The sequence below is a fragment of the Sapajus apella genome, unplaced genomic scaffold (assembly GCF_009761245.1).
Source record: "Sapajus apella isolate SASKATOON/1434 unplaced genomic scaffold, GSC_monkey_1.0 scaffold63, whole genome shotgun sequence".
In the NCBI taxonomy this organism is placed as follows: domain Eukaryota; kingdom Metazoa; phylum Chordata; class Mammalia; order Primates; family Cebidae; genus Sapajus; species Sapajus apella.
Window position 1 is genome coordinate 10,231,018 of NW_022437003.1, and position 14,177 is coordinate 10,245,194.

At 43.7% G+C, this 14,177-nt stretch overlaps 1 pseudogene; it reads right to left on the minus strand.

Moving 5' to 3' along the window:
* Nucleotides 1-5,365: 5,365 nt before the first annotated feature.
* On the minus strand, nt 5,366-5,456 carry LOC116529866 (annotated as a pseudogene).
* Nucleotides 5,457-14,177: the final 8,721 nt, after the last annotated feature.

The window sequence follows — 14,177 nt, forward strand, 5'->3', positions numbered from 1 at the left end:
ACATGGCCTTTTCCTCTCCATGAGTCTCTCCTCTTTGAAAGGACACTTGTCTTTGGATTTAGGGTTTACCTGTATAATCTAGGATGATCTCATGTCCACATTCCTAATTATATCTGCAAAGATCCTTTCTCCAAATAAAGTTGGATTTGGGGTTTGGGGATGTGGACCTTACCTTTGGGAGGCCTCCATTCAACCTGCTACATAAGGTGAAAATGGACTGACCAATGAGCTTTCTCATACTTTGGTCTTGCTGTGTCCATATCTTGCTCAGGGGCAGGGCAGCTGCACTTGTGTACCTGAAATTTGGAACCCCTGTCCTGGGGCAGGCCTGGATGGTGGGGAGGACACAGTCAGCTCAGCTTGGAGCAGCAGGAACAGGTAGGCTGGTCACAGGCCCCAGGCTGGTCCTCTCTGGCTGTACACATCCTCCACATTTTCATCAGTGAGTCTTTTTCCCTCTTTATTTGCTATGTCTTGGATACAAGATTGAGAAGCATTGGTTGGGAAGCCACTTCATTTTATTCTCCCTCTTCTTTAGAGTCTATTTGGCCTTTCCTTGAATTAATTCTTGAAATATCTTCTAGTTGTAATTGATAGTTGTTGACTGAATAAGACACCCCTAAATTTTCCTTCCAGTGGTTTCTCTTAGTCTGCTATAGAGAAGAGCTATAGTGCCAATGGGTGGGAGTTCTCAGGAAGCAAAGTTTGGTTTGATGCCATAAAGAAAAGAAGATTTTAATCACTGGAGCTGGCCAACGACGAAGCAGGCTGCCACATAAACCCCTGAGCACTCCATTGCAAGTGGGAAAATAGATGGGGGCAGATCATCCACCAGGGGTATTGTTGAAGGAGTTGCCTGTCAGTTGGGGGGATGGACATGCAACCTCCCAGGGGCTCTAATTGGTATTCTTCTGAACAATCATTTGATGTGGGTATGGACACAGGATGTGATCAGTTCAGACTGTGAGGTGGGAAAGATTTGGCTCTTACTTTCCAGGAATTTTAAATAGGAGATCTGGATTATATTGGCTTTTCTTGCACATGAAGACTGCTAAATTTAAACAGTTTGCCATTTAAGAGCTGGGTGATAGGAGATGACTTTAGAAGCTGGGGAAACTAAAAAGAGCTCACTCTAATCAGGAACAAAAGGGAATAAACTTTTCACAGACATTTAGAGTGTCTGGACCAAGAGATCTGGCTCCTTCAGTCAATAGCTTAGAGTGCTTTTATTTTAATCTTTCTTTCTATTTTCTTTCTCTGTCATATAAATTTAAGGACTATCTTATTAGATTGCTCTCTGACAATACTTTGTGTGTTCTCCTGTAATATCGATTATCACATTATATTCTAATTTATTTAGTATTCTGTATTCCCCATCTCTAACCCTTAGCACACTGCCTGGCACATAGTAGGCCCTCGTGAAATGTTTGTTATTAAAGCATTGTGAGAAAACCAATCCTGGAAGAACAAAGGGACTCTATGTGCTTCACAGTGCATCCTATCACTGACTTCTTAAATGAGGTCTGCAGACGGAATTTACCAATGCATTTCTCTCTAATTTTTGAAGGATAGGGTTTCTTGATTTTTCTAATAGACTGAATTAGGAAGGATAAATGGATCAGAACCTTTTGTGTGTGTGTGTGTGGTGGACTCACTTGTATAATGTAATGCTGTGTGTCACTGGAGTCACCCTGAACTTCAAGGACTACATAGGGTCAGCACAAATTGCCCTCTTCTGGCTAGAGTGTAGGCTGAGAGAACCCAGCAGTTGGCTAGGTCAACTCCACACTCACTTCATAATATTTTCCAGTGGTGACCTCAGGTAGTTGGAGGTATTATCCTTTATAGTACTTGGAACAGTGTAACAATTCTGATTATTATTGTTCCTATTTGTCAAAATACTACATTCAGAACTTAACAGAAGCCATTTTGAAGAGCAGAGATTAGAATTTGCAACACCGTATTTTTCTCGTGTGTCTCGCATGAAAAAAAAGTTCTTTTCTGGGAAGAGTCGCCAAGCCTGGCATTCTAGACAATGTTGTAGCTGTGCTTTGAACTTTCTTTGGTGGGCTCTCACTATTTTGAAACTCTCTTCCAGGGTGCAATTCTTTTTTCAAAGATAATAGCAGAACACAAGGTAAGGGCTCATTTCAGATGATTCATTGATGTCCTATTGATTGACTCTCAACTATGAAAATAATCATAAGAAAATTAATTTTACTGCAAGATACCATGTATGTTTTTTTTTGTTTGTTTGTTTTGTTTTTTGTTGTTTTTTTTTAATAGAGTGTAGGACTCACTGTAGTAAACCACATTGAGTTCTGTTTTTGAATCGCAACATTCCAGCCAGTTTGCACATCGTCTTCTTATCCAGCTCCCTGGTGCCGGCACGCACCAGCTTTCTCCCCGATGCATGTATGTGCCAGCTTTCTCCCTGATGCCAGCGTGCACCAGCTTTCTCCCCAGCTTTCTCCCCAACGCCTGTATGCACCAGCTTTCTCCCCGATGCCGGCCTGCACCAGCTTTCTCCCTGAAGCCGGCCTGTACCAGCTTTCTCCCCGATGCTGGCATGTACCAGCTTTCTCCCCAATGCCTGTATGCACCAGCTTTCCAGGCTGAACATTATCCGCTCTTTGCCTCCTAGATTGTGGAAGACTTTAGCCTCAGAAAGGAATCTCTGTTGTGAGATCAGAATCTTACAGAATCCCTACACAAAGTATTGTTAGATTTTTCTTCACCCAGCATCCTTAGCATCCTGAATGATGTCCTACACAACCCCACTCTCCTCACTACATAAAACATTTGAGAAGGGGTCTTAGGATTATCGGTCTTGAAGTGAAGCTCTGGCCTTGTTTCCCTGTCTTTAAGCCAAGCCATCTCCTATCTGGAGCATGAAACCTGCAGGGTTTCACATGGGGGCTCAGATACAGCCCCACATGAGTAAAGTATTAAAATGCTTAAACGACTCCACAGTGAAGGAGTAAGGCTGCTTCTTGGCATCCATCGAAGTTGTAGATTTGTGCACAAATCCATGGAGGCCTTTTCAAGGAACCATCGCTTCTGTCCACGTGTGAGCCGTTTCTGACTCTGAGATGCTGTCTGCTCAGGCCTCAGAAGCATTACACCCCCAGTGCCGTGTTTTTGCCAAATGCCTACTCTTATTATTCAGACAGACATATGTGGCCTAGAGAAACTTCTCCAGGGAATAAATCTCCCTTGTCCCACTTCCTAACCCCCTTTCCCCACCAGTAGTCATTTTTCTGGTTAAGCAGATTCAGTGACATATGAACAAAAAAGGTGACACTGCTTGGAATATGAGAATTCTCAGGGAAATGGGGCACAGAATTCTTGAGTGATGGGACTTTTCCTATTCAAAAATAGCATCTGTTGTGTTTCAGTATGATGACCTATTTGCACTTCTGTCTGATTTACCTGATTAAGAACTTCTTTAGGTGGGAATCATGCCTCATTCATCTCGTACCTCCAATGCCAACCTAATATCCAGCAGCCAGTGTCCAAAGTACAATAACTCAACTTCTGCTAAGGGGTGAACAGCATTACTAGAAAAGAGTATAGTGAATTGAATGGTGGCTACCCCCAAAAGATGAGTCCAGATCTTTACCCCCAGAATCAAATCCTCATTTGAGAAGTGGGTCTTTGTAGCTATCACTAAGTTAAGGATCTCAAGATGAGTTTACTCTAGATTATCTGGATGGGCTCTGAATCCAATGACAACTGTCCTTAAAGAGACGGAAGAGGAGAACACACAGAGAGAAGAAGAGAGGACCATGTGAAGATGGAAGCAGAGATTGGAATGGTGCAGCCACAAGCCAAGGAACACCTGGGGCCACCAGAAGCTTGAAGATGCAGGGAAGAACTCTCCCCTCGGGTCTTCCAAGGGAGCATGGTCCTGCCAACTCCTTGATTCCAGACTTTGGACCTTCAGAACTGTGCAAGAGCACATTTCTGACATTTCTGTTGTTTTTAAGCCCCCAAATTTGTGGTAGTTTATTATAACAGCCACAGGAAACTAGTATGGGGGTGACTTGCCCTTGAGAACAGCCATTTAAATTAAGATACAGAGCGTGGCTCATGGCATTGAAAAGAAGAGACCAAGAAAAAAGCTAGATGAAGGACTCTGGTTGGCAGAGCACAGGTAACATGGACTGTATTGTTAAAAGAGGCCAGAAGTGGTGGATCTTGAGTTGCAGGGGCCTTGAAGAGCTGAAAGAAGTTTCAACCTAGGCTGAAGAAATGGAGTAGCAGGAGCTTATAATTCACCAGACTGCATGCATGATTTAGATCTGGAGTATGCACTGCAGTATGCACTTGAGTTGACCAGAAAAATACTTGAAGCCTTTGCCAATGAGGAGAGAGAAGTACCTTATAGAAGAATGAGGTGTGGGGTGAGGGAGGATGGCCATTTCTCAAGCCAGGCCTTTGAGAAACCATTTTGCCAGTAGCAGGGGCTAAAAGAAAACGATCCAGGCATAGAAGGATTTTACTCCCAAGTAAGCAATGAAAATAAGCCAGTTTGGCTCATCTGCTCCTGGCTGTCCTGTGCTGCTCCAGCCTGAGGCCCTCTGCCTCACAGGGACTCAGGTCTCACACACACAGATGGGGCGGGGGAGCTGACAGCACTGTGAGAAGCAAAGCGTCCTCCTTCAGAGACGAAAGTGGCACACAGAAGGGATGTCAGAGACATCCTCGGCACCAGGGCCAAATTGGAGAGAGAAGAGTGTGGGTTTTGTTATAAGATAAACGCAAGACACTGGAATTTCCAGCAGTGCAGGGGAGCGGAACATATGCTGGAGAAACTGCCAGGAGACCTGGGCTATTGCTCCAGCCCTTCGATGTAGCAGATGCATGACTTTGCAGGAGTAATGCAACTTCTTTGTCTTGCCTGCAAAGAGCTTGGTGAGATCACTTCCAAGGTCACACTTACCCTAAGAGTCTGCAATGGCTGCTTGGCTATTGGATGAACTGGATTCAGCCTGTGGAAGTGTCTTCTTGCTAAGTCACTCAAGCCAACATGAAAAGTTTTCTGGTATACACCGTCCCTACCCCTGCCACCAAAAGCAAAACAAAATAAAACGAAATACAATATAATATATAGGAAATGTATATTCGTAAGGAAGGACTACATGATTATAGCATGGCTTGAGGTGGGAAGTCAATGAATGAATGTTTAATGAATAAATGGATAAGGGTTCATTCCTCCCTTTGCCAAAAATATAATTAATAAAGTCCTACAAAGTATATTCTTGGGAAAGGACTGCATAATCATAACATGACACAATGAGAGCATTCAATGAATGAATGTTAAATAAATGAATGGGTGAGGAATTTAAAAGGATTTTTTCAAAAAAACATAGAATGCTTCATGAATTTGCATGTCATTCGTGTGCAGGCCCCATGCTAATCTCTGTCTTAGTACATATGCTGACAAAGTGAGCACTGTAAAAGGATTTTAAGTGTATTTGCTAAGTAGTAAGTCTCATTTCTGCCAGTTATCTGTATGATGATGACATTTAATTTATTTAACTCTACCTATCCTTTTTTTTTTTTCTTTTGAGTTAGAGTCTTGTCTGTCACCCAGGCTGGAGTGCAGTGGCATGATCTTGGCTCACTGCAGCCTCCTCCTCCTGAGTTCAAGCAAGTCTTGTGCCTCAGCCTCCTGAGTAGCTGGGATTACAGGCACCTGCCACCACACCCAGCAGGAATTTTTGTAGTTTTAATGGAGATGGAGTTTCGCCTTGCTGGCCAGGCTAGTCTCAAATGCCTGACCTCAGGTGATCTACCCACTTTGACCTTCCAAAGTGCTGGGATTTACAGGCATGATCTTACTCTTTAAGTGAGAAGTGACTTGTAGGTGACGTTCACATCAACTCTTCCCTCTTGGTACCCTGAATCAGCTAGACAGCCTTTGGCTACGTTGGTGGTCGATAAGTGTTGGTGAGTTGTTGAGCATGGATTTCCGTCACCTATGCTTTGGGCTACACAGAAAGCCAAAGATAAAGGACCATCTTGAATCTATTCAGGGCCCCTTGCATTTTGTTCTTTCTGCCTTCTTTCCTTGGACAAAGGTGCCATCTGACCTTTTTATTCATGACTTGTTGACTGACTTCATCAAAAGAGTTGGGAGTAACAAACTGTTTTTAAACTGTTCTTATTTCTGGGGTAAAACGACTTTATTCCACTTGTAAGAACAAACAAAAATTATGATACTATGCACATGATAATGGAGATGACTGGCCGTCTCTTGAAAGAAATAGGCTACAAAACAGAGAAAGCTCAAAAGGATGGCAGAAGGCCAGGCCAGGTAGCATTGAAAATCCCTGTCCCCTGGCCTGCAGTGTGACACTGCATGGTAGGAGCTGATTTGGAGCCAGGCCTGCCGTGCTATGACTGTAGCCCGTGTAATTTCTGTGTCAAAGTTTCAACTATCACATTAACAAGCCATTTAACAGACGCTGCAACCACCCTGACACTGGGGTGTTGGTCCGCTTTCTCCTCCTGTGGCTGAGTGTGCATTCAGATTTGATTTGGTGATTGGTTTTGGCAGGCTTCTTCTCCCTATCTCCCTGGCTTCCCCCTCCATACCCTCCACGCTCCCCCTCACCACTGAGCCCAATTAGAGGGGCACCTGTTACTGAAGACACTGCCAAATTATGTGCAGGACAAATGCACACCCACATGCACACGTACTTTCATTACACTCCTAGAAAAATGAAAGTGAAGACAAGAAACTAATGCTTTTGGCTGAGTGAGATGAGGCTTTCATTGCTCCAAATTCTGTGAGTTTGGGTAATGGGCAGGAAATAACCACAGTTCACATATTCAGAAGCCATGAGGATATTTACCTCTTGTTTGGACTGGTGGATACATATTTGGGTCAAGGAAATCTATGTATAGGACAAAAGAGCTTGAAAAGTCATTCATTCATTGATTCATTGATTCATTCATTCATCTTAAAAGTCCCAGATACTCTGGTTGTCTGGCGATGTTGAATAATAGCTTCTGTCTTTCTTCTCTCCAACCTCTCCCTTTTTCATATGATTTTAAAAATGAAGCACATGTACATAGAAGTAATTTTAACAACATGAGAAATGCTATAGTTGAAGAACAAACCAAATCTTGTCAGGGCACAGAAGGATCACCATGTAGCTGCCTGCAGATGGCCAGGAAACCTTTTAAAGGGGATGATATTTGGTCCAAGTCATAAAGAGTAAAGAGGAGTTCGTCTATCTGGGTATAAATTAACTTGGCTATCTGTCATTCGTCCCTGTCTTTCTGATTTCCCATCAGCTTGTAAGGGCAGGAGCTGTGTGTTTGGCTTCTTTATGCAGTGGGAGCCTGGCCCAGTGCCTTGTTTATGGGAACCACTTGTCATATTTTAGCTGAATGAGCAAATCTATATATGACAGGTACCGAGGTTCTTTATGGGTGCACATTGGCTAGTCATGGTCAAGATCTCCTTTTGGATTCAGGTGACAGCAGGAAGGTTCATGCTGGAAAATATACAGGGTATACAGGGACTAGGGGGCCTAGATGCTGTCTAGTTCGGGCCTGGACACCTAGAAGGTGACCCCAGGACTAACCGTGGGTACAGAGTCAACTAACTGTTGCCGTCCACCTCTGGGTAAGAGAAGATTACCACTGCTTCACTCCTCTGGTTGGGGAGGTGGACTCTGAGCTGTGAGAGTCTACCTAAGGGGTTCCTGAGGAAGCTCCTTGGAAGTCCTGCCTCCCCCTAGGTCCTGGACAGCTTGTGGGTGACAGGGATTGACCACTGATTGTGATATGGATCAGAAGGATAGAAAAGGCAACAATGACAAGTAATTGTCTCTTCCTAAGTTTTCCTGTCTTCTGTTGCTGTTTTATCTGCAGAGCACAGTCTAATAAACAGAGAAGGCTCGGGAGGGTCAGAAACACGGTGTTTGCTGATTCAGCCTCATTTCTCAGCCTACTTGCCAAGAATTCCCAAAAACGAAGAGAGAAAACGTTGGAGGATCATTCTGAAGTTTGAGGTAATCACATCTTTCCAGGACTTGAATTAGGTGGCTTGGGAGATAAGATATTGAAACAAAAAGAGCCCAGGCTAGGAATCAGAAACCTTTCTTTCCGATTCAAGCCCTAGTTTATTGACCAGTGAATGACCTGCAGCAAGTTATTTAACTTCTCTGGGATATACTTTCCTCCTCTGTTTCCAAAATCTAGCACTCAAAATCATACATTTTGATTTATCAGGCACTCAACATATATACTCAATGTATATGTGTAGCAAATACAATTTCCCAAGTAGAAATAAAGAATACTGTTTTCCAAAAGCCTGGGGCTTATGAATATTTTTGTAGACTGCACATTATTTGCAATCATTCTTACATTTAACTGTGTCTCTGGAGAGTGCATTCTTTCCAAAGGGATAGAGGTACTAAATGGTGATATTCTATAGCTAATGTGGAAAAATTTATCACAGTACCATGTAATTTGTTCCAGGAACTACCTTTCCCAAAACAAAGAAGCCAGTAGCTAGCCTAGATGCCTGATTTAGAGATGACAGAGACCAGTTCTTTTATTCATTAGCCGGTACATTTTATTATACAATTGAATTTTGAATTAAAATACAAGTAGAATGTTATAACATTGGGATTAAAGAAATGCTGATTAATTTATACTAAAGTATAGATGACTGATGACTATATCCTCAGGTTATGTTTTAAGTAATGATAAGGAAAAAAAGTAAAACAGGTAAAGTGATGGGAACTCTAAGGGTGGTGGCAAGGTTATAGGAAAAGGGTTAAGGACATGGCAAGGAGAGAAGGAATTTTCCAAGGATAAACTTCTTCCTAAGGTCAGACAGAAACCAGCAGTATGGGATCCAATTTCAGAAAATGTCACAGTCTCCTTGCTTTATGACCCAGGCTAATTTTCAAGACCAGAGCACTACTTCCTCAAAAATCAGATAAAGCTGCCAAAGTCAGGCTCTTGACGGATTTTTATGAAACTAACATTCTTTTCTCCTTTTACATCATGCATTTTTTGGTGGCTATAAAATACACCTTAATCATAGCACATTTAGATACCACAGCAAAGCATAAAGAAAAAAAAACCCTATCCTCAACTCCACCATCTTTAATATCACAGTGCATCATGTTTTAAAGGCAAAAGGGTGTTTTTAGGACTGCCTTCTGGCAGTTTAAACCAAGGAGGTAGCAAAGCCACCACAGCAAAAACAGAAGCAGGGCCTGGACTTTCTAATGTCAGCAGAACCTGGGACCAAGTTTTTTTTTTTTTTTTTTTTTTTTTTTTTTGGAGAGAGAATAAAACTACACTGTGTGCCTTCAATGAGATGTATGTGCCTATGTGATGGAGAGGGCTTGGCATGCTCAGTTACCACTTTTTCTATCTTATATTCATAGTAACTAGGTTACCTAAAGAGTCCATTTGCCACATTCAAATCAGAACTGGTTTTTAAATTAGTTGACTGTAATGCAGATCAGAGAAATTCTGTGCATATATGTGGCATTGTTTGAGTATGTGTGTGCGAGTGTGCATGCCTATGTGCCTATGTGTGCGTGCGCGTTCTTGTACCTGCCCAGAGGCCAAATAAACAAATTTGGAATGGGGTGGGTTGAGAAAACCTTCTCTGTTTGCAAGCCTGTTCCCATCAATATGTCTTGCAAATGAAGCCTTTCTTCATGAAGTCAGGTTGTAGGCGAGAGATTCAGAAGACGGGAGGGAGTTTTTCTGCACTGCCTGCTTAGCCCCAGAGAAACCAGAGGACCCTTGGCTGTGCCCACAGTGGGAAAAGCCTGGGCTCCAGGTGAGGCCTCACTTCCCCACCGCAGTTTGAGGAAGGGGCTGACGGTGATCATAAATATCATTTGCTGACACGGAGTCCTGGGGTTACGCTGACCACAGGAGTCGCAGTCTCCAGGATGTGGGGACCGCTCACAAAGCAGGCATTTATGAACTGGTTGGCTTTGCATTAATTAATTCCCCATTCACCAACTGTAACAATCCCTTCAATGAGTGTCCAGGCCCCGGAAAGCCCTCGTGTTGATTGGAGGTGACAAGTGCTTCGCAAAGTGTGACTGTGTTAATATGGAACAGCGCAAAGGGACCTGGAGCCCCTCTCCTGCCCCGGGCCTTCCTTCCCACGTAGCTTTTGAGAAAGAAAGAGGACTTGGCTTCTTAAGGAGTGTTTAATTTGGTTTTTCCTCTTGGGTGGTTCACTTGTCAGCTGCTGTATTCTCATCTGCTTCTTCTCCGGGATGGGTTGGTTCTGATGTAGTGAGTTCTGTCATGAGTCCATGGAGTATCACAAGGACCTTGAAGGGCCAAGAACCCTGACAGGTCATGGCAAGCTGATAAGACAGGGCTGATACACACACACACACACACACACACACACACACACACACACACACGGATATGGACTTCCTGGGGAAGCTGGGCAAAGCCTAGCAAATTCTCTCATTGTTAAGAATTTGGGAAGCGGCCCAGCGCCGTGGCTCACGCCTGTAATCCCAGCACTTCAGGAGGCCGAGGCAGGTGGATCACGAGGTCAGGAGATCCAGACCATCCTGGCCAACATGGTGAAACCCCGTCTCTACTAAAAGAAACATTAGCTGGGCATGGTGGCACGTGCCTATAGTCCCAGCTACTCAGGAGCTTGAGGCAGGAGAATCACTTGACCCAGGAGGTGGAGGTTGCAGTGAGCCAAGATCGCGCCATTGCACTCCAGCCTGGGTGACACAGTGAAACTCCGTCTCAAAAAAAAAAAAAAAAGAATTTGGGAACAAACGAGAGACTTGGGGTTCAACAGGTCTTAGTAAGAGCTGACATGTAAAAGCAGGGAAAATGTAGAAAGTAGAGCTGATTTTCAATTCCCAAAGGAATTGACAGGAAAACATCTTTAACAGGCGGCTCTGTGCCATGTGCTTGCAAGGCTCTAAATAAGTGTTTGCTGGCCTGCTGACTGGCAGTGGGTTAGATACTTGCCTTTGCGATCCTCTAGCTTGTTATTTGGCCTCTTTCTTTCCAGTTCTCTTACTCACTAGCTTGCCAGTTTCTGCTTCTGTCGCTGGTTCTAAGGATGCATGCACTTAGCAGGCGAGGCCATTTTAGGTTTTGCTACCTATTTACACATTGTCCAAATCTTTCTTAGTTGATACGGTCATTTATTACTTTTAAAGATTTTCCTGTTTGTTTCTTTCTGTGTTTTTGCTTGCACTTTTAGGAAATAGATTTAAAAGACTTCATTCATCCTTTCCTAGGTGTACACTGTGCTAGATGATACCAAAATGATTAAGAAAGATCTCTCCCTTACCACTAGGAAAGAGGATTAAACATAAGCACATTCACAAATAACTGTAAGGCAGGATTAAGACAGGCCAGCGCTGAAAGAGACGTATAAATAGGGGTGATGGGGCTTCCAAGGAAAGCACATCACAGCTGCTGGATCAGTCAGCAAGGGCTTCCTTGGGCATTTGCAATGAGTCAGGAAAGATGGTCAGCGTTTCCCATTCCCTTTGATAAGAATGCCCCCTTTACATGACAAAAGGGAATGGAAAACATCTGAGGGTGTGTGTTCTGGGAAGAGTGAGGAGTACATTTTGGTGTAAAGCATAAATTGGGGCTGGACAAGTGGGAGGGACCAGGGATTGAGAACACTGTCAGCAAGGGTGAGATGTCCGCAGACAGGCAAACCAGGTGGGAGGTTTTTATTGGGGAAGTGTGGCTGGGACTAGGGTGAGGGTCCTAGGGCACAACATTTAAGGAGACTTGCTCTCAGGTGCCACCCCTGCCTTTGCAGGATCCTGAGTCAAGTCTTCGTACTGTGAGCCCAGCCTGGTCTGGGAGTGGGGAGAGCAGTGAGCAGCAGTTTTGTAATTAACAATGCATATTTACAAAGTTGCCGTGAACGCTCTGCGTAGAATTGGAGACCGCGGGCTCTGTGTGAGACTGTGCAAGTAGAGTTAATACAGGCAGAAAAGATGTGCAACCTGGAAGGTGGGGAACAGTGTGTTCCTTTAAAAGGGTCAACACAGGCCAGAGACAATTCCACACGTTTTTCACGTGTTAATTAATTTCCTGATGAAGGAGGAAGCTTCTAGCCAGGAGTCCAGAGAGCTGAGTTCCAGTCTAACTCTGCTCTAAGGAGTCCTGGGAGCCCTGTGGCCTTAGCTCTTTGACCTGTGAAATGACCGAGTCACACTAGAATGTTTCATAGGTCCCTGAGAGCCTTGGAATCCCACGTCACTCGTGACGTATGTTAATATCAGCTGCCTTAGAAAGAGAACCCAAGCCCTGGGGGGATCCCAATCTTGGATCTACAAGATCTCTCAGACCAGAAGCCCTGGGGGGGTAAATTTCTTCCTTCCAGAAACTTATCTTTCATTGATTCACTTGTAAACGACTTCTCAAATTTCTAGGTTTTGGGTTCCCCTTGAAGACTGACATTCCAGTCACTGCTGATAAATTCTGCTTTCCCCTTTCCACCTTGTGTTACCTACCGTCACAGCCTGGCCCACATTTTTCTACCCCTCCCTCCTTCTCTCCTGTCATTAACAAAATTCCCCAGACCCTTGCAAAGCCCTACAGCAGAATTATCCCAAGAGAGAAACAGTGGATTTAATAAGCCTCCCCTTAGATGGCCCCAAATCCCTTCCAGTTGATTAGGGGAAAAAACAGCTACACACAGGACAGTTTCCTGATGCAGGAGGTGAGAGAGAGAAAGAATAAAGAAAGTTCCTGAAGTTCTGGGCCTCAGGGACCAAATTAAGAAAGCAGCACCACTTATTCAAAATCAGATGAATGTCAGTGGGATGTTTGTCAAACAAACTTGTCATTATTTGTCACAATTTGAGGAAGTATCAGTCAATAGTCACACTTGAGTGCATAACAGAGTTATTTATAGCTGTCAGTCTAGAGTTTTAACTCATGCGGGGCCAAGGTTCCATGTTATAAACAGCTTTATTTATGAAGATTGCGTGGCTATAAATAGTTTGGTTCCCTGGGTGTCACAGAACAACTCTGGGATGTACTGCCAAAACCAGCACCAGGAAACAGGCGGCAGTGGGGAGGTGAATCTGGGTGTTTTTTCTTTCTTCTTCTCCGGGGACCCTCTCTGTGAGTCCTTGGCAAGGGTATTGCATCTTCTTCCCCAGCGTCCCTTTTGGAACGGGGAGTGGGCTCCATGGTGTTCCTGGGAGAGGGTGGAAGTTACTCACTTAATTAATTAACATCTGCCCCAAGATCTGCTGTTGAAAGGGAGCCAGTATGGGGAGTACCGCCTCTTTTGTGCCTATTCACGGACAATGAGCTAATTACAGTCTCTCTCCTGCTGGAGGGTGGAGGGAGATATCCTGTTATTCCAGTGAACAGGCAAACCTCTAAAGGTTTGTTTATAGCTTCAGATTTAATTTGAACGACAGCAGCGTCTCTTCTAAAAATAAGAGGTTGTCAGAAATTTAGAAATTTACTAGTTTCTTGTGTCAGCAGATCCTTGTCTAAGGAGTGAGGAGTTGGGGGATTTCGGGGGAGCAGAAGAGAGGAAGGGGAATATGTATACATAAATTCTACATGTAAAATACATAGGTATGTCAGCTTGAAAACCGACCATTATACTGTTTGGCATAGGGGCAGTTTTCTCATCAACCTCCCACCCACCTCCAACCCCACCCTCCAAAAATGCTAATCCATATGTCATATGGAAATCTCTTGATCCGTAACTATTTCCATCTCACCCTCGAAATCCTTACACTCAGTTTAAATATTGTTAAGCTAAATCTTCTTTTGCTTTTTTTTTTTTTAAACAGAAAAGGTGTAGCCATGAAAAAAAATTTTATTAGATCTTAATTTGCAAGATTAGTTCTGGTTCATTTTATTGCTGTAATTTAATACTCATAATGATTTTCTGACACATATGTTTTAGCAGCAAGATCTACTTCCTGTTCATTATTCATTTCGATGCAGCTGACATGTGTTAGGCAGGATGGTAGGGAGCTGAGAGGGCAGCACCCCGTGAGAAACTGACATCGTTCTGCCATTTTGGCATCATCCTCCCAGACATGTGCTGAGCCCCGAGAAGCCTGCACCTAGGCACATCCAGGGATTCAGGACCAAAGCAAGAAATCCTTCTTTAGAAAGGAGTTACATTTTTTTCATTT